This window comes from Rhamphochromis longiceps, linkage group LG7 (assembly GCF_057381845.1).
Source record: "Rhamphochromis longiceps isolate RC_006_pf linkage group LG7, R_longiceps_female_GT1.1, whole genome shotgun sequence".
NCBI lineage: Eukaryota > Metazoa > Chordata > Actinopteri > Cichliformes > Cichlidae > Rhamphochromis > Rhamphochromis longiceps.
Window position 1 is genome coordinate 10,525,088 of NC_140563.1, and position 10,764 is coordinate 10,535,851.

The window sequence follows — 10,764 nt, forward strand, 5'->3', positions numbered from 1 at the left end:
TTTACAGCATGTGAGAAAACGCATAAAATAATAATAGTTTCAAGAGGGAAAAAAATGCCTGGCAGGCTGTATAATCAACTTGCTTTCCTGTGGCACTCACGTGGATAATTTATGACATGCTGCATTAAACTGAGTCACAAGGCTTGTCCACAGTGCTAGGACTTCCCTTTGTTCACACACTGAGAGTCAGGACTCCTGCTGTTAAATTCACGTGGGTTGAAATTTTTCCTCGCTTGACAGAATATACCCTTTCTGACATTTAATTCTGTTGCAGGAAACTTAGCAATAATTTCTTTTCTGTTGAATTTTTTTCCTGTGTATAGAGTATTTTGGTTTCAACTAAGAAAACTATGCAGCTGGCACCAAATGAAGACTAAAGCTTATCTTTAATCAGAATTACAACTAGACCATCAGAAATATTATATGCAATATAATTGTGGTCTAAAATATAAGTATGATATCTGAGCCTATAAAGGTTACATCAAACACTTCCTTTATCCAGAGCCTGTGCCGTTTATATTAAAAGAAACAGTCCAAACCAGCATCCGTAACCAAAGTAGGATTAGAATATGTTGGGTCCCAATGCTAACATTGATATTCCCTATGAAAAATCATTAACTAACAAAACTATGGATCCAGCTTTTCTTCATGGGATTGTATGAATATTCAAGTAGTTCTCACCTAAAGGCAGCTGGCTTTTTACCGTCTCACTTTTTCAGTGAGGACTGATGCCAGCCTCCAGCCTCCACCCTCTCTCTCTCTCTCTCTCTCTCTCTCTATCCATCTATCTCTCTCAAGCTCTCTCTTTTTCCCCCCTTTCTCTTTCTCATCTGAGGCCTATCACTTACGGTGTTTGCCTGTAACTTGAACTCTCATATTCAACCATCTGTAACGCTGCAATAACCTTTACACCCTGAGCTGCTGCTCTGTGATCAGATGAGTTCATTAATTAATAGTGGTGAAGTGTAGGGCAAGTGTATTAGTAACTGACCCTGAGTCAGATGGTAACCAGAGTCCAGCTGGAACAAGGTGGACCAACCCCAGCCTCCAAATTCACAACAAGCCAGGGACTACCTGATCGAGTAATGAGACACCAAGGCACTCACGTATGCGCATAAAACCCTGAGACAGTCGTACTCATGCTGGTTGTCAGGGTGGCAGATAAGGTACTGAGAAGAGAAGAAGAAACAATTGCTTAATAGTTAAATACTGTTTGTGGTTTGTTTAGCTTTTGGGGGGGGGGTTTCCCCTTTTTTTTGTTTGTTTGTTTTTTTCAATGAGAGAATAATGTGTTAACAGATTGATCAATTCACCAAGAAGGCTGACACATTATGGATTTCTAACGACGAGCCTCGGATAAGCTGTTGATCTGGTTGCTTCAGGAAAAATGGACCGCTATTGCATTAATGAAATAATTGTTATGGGTGGAACCATAAGTCTTTCCTGGGTATGAAGATTTTTTTTCACACATCACATCACAACTTGGCAACTTGGCCTGTTCATGTGCCTTTAAATGATATGAATACCTAAATGGCAGTAGCTCCGACTCCAGTGCTGGATGATCCACAAGAAAGTACCACGCATTTATTGCTGTGTTAGGAAACCACATATCTGCCTGATGTTAGAGCCTTCAGGATTTATTTTATTTATTCTCTTGGTCATTTCTGAATCTGCCAGCATGCATGGACTACCTTGCTCATCTCTAGGTCATTGTTTTGGTAATCCAGCTGATGTTAACACTGACCCTGCACCGTCTATGGAGGCAAACAACTCCAGGCAAAGCAGTAATAACCATGAACTTCCAGCAGCAGATCCAGTTATATCTCAGCCAGAAGCCCTACCAGACAGCCCGCAGGAACTTCAGCACAAACACCTTCAGAGGGCTGGCAGCTGTACATCTGCCCGTTCCTCCAGGACCAGAAAAATAAATGGTACCAACCCAAACTCTGTCTGCCACACGCAGGATAAAGATGATGACCCATACTTTGAGTCACCTCCACTGTCCCGTAGCCCATCTGAGCACTCAGACATTGACATCCTGGAGTCTGAGTGTAGTCCAGAGCTGGAGCTCAAATATACTCACATTCCCAGACCCTCCATTGTTATCAGACATAGTGAGGTAAGAATTTTGTGGCCAATAAGATAGCCACCCTCACAAACACCTTGTTACTCATAGGTCAGACAATGCATGTTGAAAATATATAACCACGCACACAAACACACATATAAGTACTTGAAGAAATTACCTGAAGCCGTCTTTGTGGCATCTTCTGCTGCAGCTGTCGCCAGGATCATATTTTTCCATGATGACACACACTCACACACACACACACACATTCTCAAAGAAAAATAAGACTAGCCACACTGTGATCATTAAGACTTTGACTGTTTGGTATTTGAAAGATGTGCTGCTTGCTTCATTTTCCTTCATGCTGGGGCATTGCATTGTTGTAATCAATTATATAACCACAAGGGGGCATAGAACCCAAATAAAACTGTTCATTCATCCTGTGTGGGTTTGCAAAGAGTAATCTAGCTCAATCAAGCTAACGCCTTTCTTATCAGGAGAAACTAAAGTTTCAGTTTTTATTAATCAGGTTAAAAAAACTCTGAAAATCCCCCACCACACACACACACACCCACGCAGACACACATGTACACACACGTATCTTGCCACCAGCTGTAGATAATGTGTCAGTGAAACGTGTCCGGAGATAATTTTCAACATGATCTCTGTAGCTTAAGTTCCTCAAACACATACATCTGTGCCGTGCTATGAGTGTGTGTGTGTGTGTGTGTGTGTGTGTGTGTGTGTGTGTTTGTGTGTGTGTACATGCATCTTTTTGCATTTTTAAAACTGATATTGGAAACATATAGCATTGGAAACTCCAGAAGGAAGAGGGGTGGTGTATTAATAAGAATCCTGAAATGTAAACTGCCAACTGCATGGCCTGTCTGTGAGTCTTTGAAGATCTTTTTTGCCATTATTTCTATTAAGTTTAAGTTATGTTACACAAATCTTATGGCAAGTTATTGTGATACAAAAGGTTGGTATGAGGAATCTTCTCCTTTAGACACCAAAGCACTGAGCTGACTATAACCAGTATTCACCAGATCAAATAAAAGCACTTTTTGATTTTGTGTAGCCTCGAAATTCAACTGTAGTAGAACTGCACAGTAGCCAAAAGTACAATGCATGTTTTGATTTGAAGGTTGTGAATGCGCACAGGAATCCCTGTTGTTAATATACACTATGTTATGGTGAATCAGAGTGAGAATGAGAAAGCTTTTTTATTTAGGCATGTAATTCGCATTCTCTGTGGCAAACGGAAAGCGGTTACACAATATTTACTCTCACAAGTCTGCATAACACCCACCTTACTTCCTCCATCTTGACAACAGATTCATGCTCACCGGACCATAGGCATGATCTGATCATATGCACCACTATTATACTATATTACTCCATCAGGTTAACAACTAACTACTTACACTAAGAAGCCTTTCTGACTCCTACCATCAAGGTATGAAATAAAGTCCCCATTGTTGTAGAGTTCAAGGAGTGGAATGTAACAATATGACCTTTTATGACTGCAATGAGAATACTGTGCAGTATACCAAGTACGAGAAATGAGTAGGAGTGTGTGAACAACAGAAGGTGACTTTTGAATAACTGTGATCGCCCAGTCGAGCCATTCCACGGTGTAATTCTCTGGACTTAGTCATTAACGTTTCTGTTAAGACTTCCAGTGTAACAGATGCAGCTTTTGATCTCTTGGAGCAAAAGGCTTCATCTATGTGTCTGTGTGGACCCATATCAGCGAGAGATAAATCCGTCATAGCATTTATCTCTGACCCCTCCTGCGAAGCCGGACATGTTTATGGAACACTTCCTTTATCCAGAGCCGACTGCTGTCATATCTGCACATTCTGCACAATACACACACACAGAGAGACATGCGCGTGCGTGCATGAACACACACAGGAAGAATGATTAGATGGTAAATAAAAAATGTGTTTCCACTTTAAACAATGACACCAACTCTTCTGTATCACCCTCTACCACACAGCCATTCACACATGTCCAGAACTGCACTTTACAGTAAAGGTTTACTGAATGGTGTTAGTAGGCAAATGGTGAGGTTAGTTTGAAGAGGACAATAGAGAACAAAGAACATAAAAGATCTCACAATATACCACTGCAAGCAGCCACAGAAACTAAACTTACATGTGCAAAGGCATTTCTTGTTTTGTCGTCACAGAGATAAAGCTGATAAGACAAACGTAAAGCCTCTAAATAGTCTCCTTGAACCACATAATTCTTACTTTTGCCTGAAATTTTTATGACAACATTCCTGGCACACTGTTCTTTCTATAAACAACTATTAAAAATAGGGTTTAGTATGTTAATAAGCATAACTGCAGTTCCCATTTTGCCTTTATTGTGTGCAAATTGCATTAAAATATTGGATTCGTTTTTATTTCATGTAGCACAGCTACACTTTACTTTAGTCAGCCCCTTAAAGGCCTGTACTAATGGCCATGTGAGTAGAAGCTCCATAATGCACTGGCTTACACATTTGACTAACAAGAGAGAGATCCAGATTAACAAGCCACATATAAGCGTTGCATCAGAAAGGGTGTCTGTTGTCTAACATCTAACATTTGGAGCTACCCTCTGTGGTGAACCCTCGTCAATAAGGGAGCAGCCTAAAGTAGCCATGTGGATTAGATTAATATGTTTGTTATTCAGTGAAGACCTGACAATGACTGACAGTATCCCTTTGTGTTCCCTTTTCCAAACACTCCCCTCAGGAATCAGAATTCCAGGAAACAGCGTCTGACAGGTCAGACTACAGAGAGGCAGAGGATGGAGGGTTATCAGGTACGGAAAATAACACAAGCTTCCTCCTTTTTTACTCCTGATTCCCTTCTCCACCTCCACATCATCCCTGCTGATTTTTTGGGCACAGATTTGGGAGGGGGACATCTACCTTGAGCTATCATCTGCTGATGGAAAAAACAACTTTGAATGGCAAAGAAATGGCATATACGTGAAAAGAGTTACTACTGCGTGTGAGGAAATGATCTGGTTCACACAGTTGTGGCCCCAGTGCGTCAGCGTGTTATTATGGAAGAATTTGTGTTTCCTATATATGTTTGTTATGGAATGACCAGGGAGACTTCTCTTTGTCTGTTTGCAGTAAATACTGATAAAGAGCAGATATTCTGAATGCATGTGTGCATGTGTGTGTGTGTGTGTGTGTGTCCACTCACCTTGCCAGGATGTCTGGGAAGAGTTGATTGCTGGCGGTTACCTTGACGATGGGCCCTGGGCAAAGCTTTGGGAGGGGTAGAGGGCTACAAATAGGTAAAAGGATGGAGTTAAGTGGCTGAGTAATAATGTGATTGAGTGTGTATGTCGTGTGCCTACATACAACAGCTGTAATGTTAGTGTGAATTTGAGTGTGTGCCAGTGGACCTGCAGTGTGTATCAAAGCCTTGGCATGCACAAATCAAGGCCGTCCCATCTGCAGTCAGTCTCTTGTCTTTTGTTGTCTAAAACCATTTGATATTCTTTCAAGGAACAGTGCTCTGGGCTGCACGGTGGGGGACATTTAGCACTGTCACCTCACAGAAAGCAGGTCCTGGGTTCAAATACCACTTGGGGCCTTCCTTTGTGGAACTCCAGCTTCCTCCCACAGTCCAAAGACATGCACGGGGTTAGGTTAGGTTAACTGGTGATTCTAAATTTATCATAACCCTGTGCCCATCCTGGACAGATTGGTAACCTGTCCAGAATGTACTCTGTCTCTTGCCCTATGACAGCTAGGATAAGCTCCAGAGTTTTGGGAACAGGAATTCGAAGATATATCGCAAAACAATGCAGTCCAGTATAAAAGTTCCAGAAACAGTACAAAAACGTATCTTTGAAAGTCAAAAGTGGCATTTATAGTACTTGCTTACATAATGCAATAGGCTCATCATTTCACTGGGGTTATGTGTAAATAATCAGCTCGCCAGCACAGAGGGTAAAGAGCAGTAATAATATATTAAACAAACTACACTAGTGGTCTTAGTGCTTTACTAACCCAGAACAGTGATTTAGATGCTTTTAAAGGATTAACATCTTTAACTTTGCCTCTGTGCCACAAGCACACACGCACACACACACACAAAGAAACACCATCTGCTACACATGGCTTTCTAAGAGTTGCTATGTTAACACAATGTGCCATGTAAGTCTAGAACAACTGGGGTCTCTTTATTCCAATGAGAGAAACTGAAACAATACAAGCACACTTTTGCCCCCCCCCCCCCCTTCCCCCCCAAGGATAAAGTGGGAGAGATTATGGTGCACCAGGGGGTAATGTAAGTACAGAACCTCCTCTGTCTCTTTCTGATACACACACATGCACACAATTGTCACACTGACCTTGATTTCCTGCACTCTTTGTGTGTGTGTGTGTGTGTGTGTGTGTGTGTGTGTGTGTGTGTGTGTGTGTGTGTGTGTGTGTGTGTGTGTGTGTGTGTGTGTGTTGTTGGAAGGGCCTTGCTCTCTATGTTGTAAATTCTGCTTATTCAGCTTTTTCACACAAACACAGACAGATGAGTGCACGGACACATGGGAAGCACAAAAATTCTCTCACTCAGACTTGCTTAGCTCCCACCCTTGAGTTGAACTTTGTCAGTCTTGTTTCTGCACCTGTATGATTTGTACGTTATTGAGGCCTTTCAGTGATCTACATGAACTGTTCTGTCAGTGCTGTGAAAGAATATTTGTGCTTGTTTGTAGAGTGTGTTGAAATTGTATATGTAAAATCATGGAAGTTGTTAAATTTCCTATCAGTTAGCACATGTTTATACTGTATATGTGGGTGAGATTTATATCCCAAAGACATAAATGTAGTGTGTATGGTCTGTGTGATAAAATAGACATTATAATTAGTGGGTACTTTTGTCCAACCCTGTGGCTATATTGCTCTTACTGTAAGGAAGCCATCTGCTCTCATTCCTTTTGGCAGTCATTAAGCTAAAGAGGAAAACTCTACACTAAAGCTCAATAAATCTGGCTGGCTGGGCCATTAATAATGGCCTCTGTGACAACATCCAAGGGCCGCAGTTAAATAACTGCATCTGGATCTTTGCGTGAGCTCCCTTGCATCACATTCAAATGCATGCAAACACTGACACACAGGCAGACATGAGGGAAATGACATGTAGTCTCTAATTTGCTCACTTGTTACGCTTGAGTTACACTTGTTTTTTCTTTGAATGTGATGAATGTGCCATCTTAGCCACTCAAATGATCGTGTGACGATCTAGTGTGATAATAAAGAGCCAAAATAATTGTAATAAATAATTAAGAAAAAATTGATAATTAGTCTTAAGTAATGGACCACAAAAAGGTTACAAAAAATATCCTACTTTGTCAAAATTAGATCACTGCTATCAATTTTGACTTCATTTCTCCATTTGAGAGAGTGAAAGAACTGGGTTGGTTTCCAGACAGACAACATGAAACAGGAAATATATATAACAGCATCACGGCACATCAGCTGGCTCGTGAAGCTGTGTGAGAACCGATTATTTCACAAGCGTACCAAGAGGCTGACGCAGCACTGACCTCACACACCTCATCCAGGCAAGCACCGTGGTGCATGTGTATGCGTACGCTTGGCCCTTGTGTGTCTGTGCACAAAGGGACACTGGCGTGAGTCATCCATCAGTGATTGAATTAGCTGAACTTTGGCTGAACACTCACAGGGAAAAGAAGGAAAGGCAGCAAAAGCTGAATGCATTACGTTACCCAAACAACTGGAGAAAACATCTCACAGGCAGACAGGCTGACGGTGGGCATGTCGCCCAAATTTTATTTAAAAAAAAAAATTCAAAAATATTCCGAACACATCCTCTTTTTAATGCACACAAATTGGGGAACAAAAAACCCCCAAACAACTGAAAATAGCAAACTAATTGGAAAATTCTTCCAAAACACAAATCATGAAAGTGGAATATCACTTAAGAACAGAGTCTTATTTGTGGTTTTCTCCAGCAGTGCACTGAGGTTATGTGCCCTAAATTGTAGTCGTGTCAGACATGAGGGATAAAACTGTGGAAAGAATGCAGTTTGTCTGTTGGTGTGAGTACAACAGAGAAAAAAATGGTGTTTTGCTAAGTTGACCAAGTTCTCTTGAACAGACACTGCCTCAGCATATGGTGGGTGTGCTGCTGGTATGAACCACCAGTCACTCAGAAGTAGGTCAAACATGTAGGGGGTGGAGTTTATGTACACTGCAATTATGCAATTATTTACATCAACTCCTTTCCTATACTGGTGCAAGATTCAGTATGACTTCACCCTCTTTTGCTCTTTGCACATTTTCATCACTAGGTCCACGGAGCAACAAACACGCACAAAAATTAAACATAAAAGAGATCGGTTTTTAAGACCTGCCCACACTTTCAGGAAGGCTTCTCTGTCACCATAGTTTTCAGATAACTGCTATATCCTGTTTAAAGTGGAGGCCCTCAGAGGCCTGAAAAAGAAAAAAACAAGGGGCCTCGCAAATCTCTGCAAATCTACATAGACACGAGGATAAACAAGCACCATGTGAAAACCTGGAACATAAACAGAAACATCTCTCCTGGATGTTATACTTCAGATAGGAGCGGTGTGAAATTGTGAGAGAGGAAGAGTAAGGATTATCTTTTCCAGGAAAAACCTACAGCTTGACCTTCAGTGTCCAAAACTGTCCACATTAGCTAGTCACATGCAACATTATGGATTGTGTCTATATGCTCAAATGTGTCCACACAAATCTGTCAATGTGCATCTGATAACGACAGTCCTGACATCACAGAAAGCTTCTGGTTAACAGTAAAAGTGGTTATGATGGAAATGTCTGTCCTTTATTAAATAGAAAAGGGGGATTTTTTTTACATATTCAAACCACTATTTGGGTTTATCCCATCAGTAACTGCTACACTAAATCTGTTTATCACAATGTGGTTTGGAAGTTAAAAAAAAACTTCCCCAAACCTTTGCTGAAACCAATCTATAGCCACCAAAAACGGATCTGGTGACAGATGTGATATCTTTTCTGATCTAGTTTTCCGATGGTGACAAAGTAGTTTGGTTTGTCACCTTAGCAATGAGGAAGTACCTTCTTCCTCCCTTGGGGCAAAGACTAAACCTCAAAGTTAAAATTTGCTTGTTCTTTTATTTATATAAACCATAGATTATTTCATGTTGGCTATATTCTTGAAATTAAGGCTCAGTTAAGTTTTAAGTTAAGTTTTAAGTGAGTATGGGTGAACATTTTGAGAAATTTTGTACTTTTCCTTTAAGAGAGGTTTGTTAGAATCGAAAGATCAAAGTCTTAACTACACTAGACCTATCATAGTATGATAGTTTCCAAAAACATCCACCACAGTCTCATGTGTAGAGTTTTCTCTCTTCTATGCACAAGACAATGAATATTTTCCAGAATGTCAAAACTGTCACTTTAAGCAGGAGGAATACATCTGAAACAGCATGCTGAGGTTGGCTTATAAAACTCTTTGACAGTCCTTGCTCCGACTTTTGATTTTTCATAGAGATTTTATTCTCTTACATGCAACCACAGTCACACACTTACGCACATCTGCTTCCTGCATGCTTTCTGCTTTAAGTGTGGTGGTCTCTGGAGGGAGTGTCCTTTCTGCCAGTGACGACCCTTCTCGTGATTCACCCCATTGTTCAGCAGAAAACTCTTAGTCACCTCTGTCTTAGGTTATGACAAGCTTTGTAGGAATGTTTTGCTTCTCTGGACCCCCCTCCTCCCACGTGTTTAGATTTCAAACCAGACCCTTGGGCCATTTTGCGCTTTTTTGTGTGTGTGTCTGTGTGATTTCCAGTAAGCCTGGTCTGGTAGTTGTACAAGAATTTAGAGCTTTATGAAATGGACATCCAACACAATGAGAGGTAGCCAAGAAAAACATAGGGTTTTCCCCCTGAAATAAGCAAGGCAATGTAAAGGGACAGATCACCATGAAACTAGGGGTTTCAGTGAGCCGATTTAACAGAAGGACAAGGGTGGGGGGATAAGAAGATCCACAGGCCCTTTATCAGTAAGCAGATTACTCTTTATCACAAATAATGCTCAGCATACTCATTCTGCAGAAAAAAATAACAGGCAGCAGGCTGATGTGTTGCAATCAAAGAGAAGCTCTGCCACAGAACGGTGTGTCGTAAAGGTCATAAGGACGTTTTTAAGAAAAGCTTTGGGCCCTTTTCCACTCAAAGTGAAAATTGTTGCAACTTTAAAGTACAGAAACAAACAGATTTTTACAGTTACACATGTAATTGGGCCTGCTTAATACACAATAAGTCTGTTATAGAATACCAGATATATTATGTGGATGATCAGGTGTGGTAACACAGCATTTTTGTTCTTACATATTGAGATAATGTCCAAGATCTCAGTTAGCTCATATGAAAGTCAATACATATGAAAACTTGTCCTTAAAAACAAAAAACAAGTGTGCTATCAAGCAATACATGGGTGATCGCCAGAGTGATTAGCAGCTGTAATAACAGGAAGCAGTTATTGCAAAAGATAAAGAGAATGCACAAAAGGAATAAAAAAGATTGCATATCAGAACTTCCCTAAAACAAATTACAGTTCAATTTATGCTTTTACGAGGCTGGGAAATTTCTGTTTACATACATACATGTTGTGTGTCACACGATTTATGAAGATTTAGTTGTTGATGCCTGGT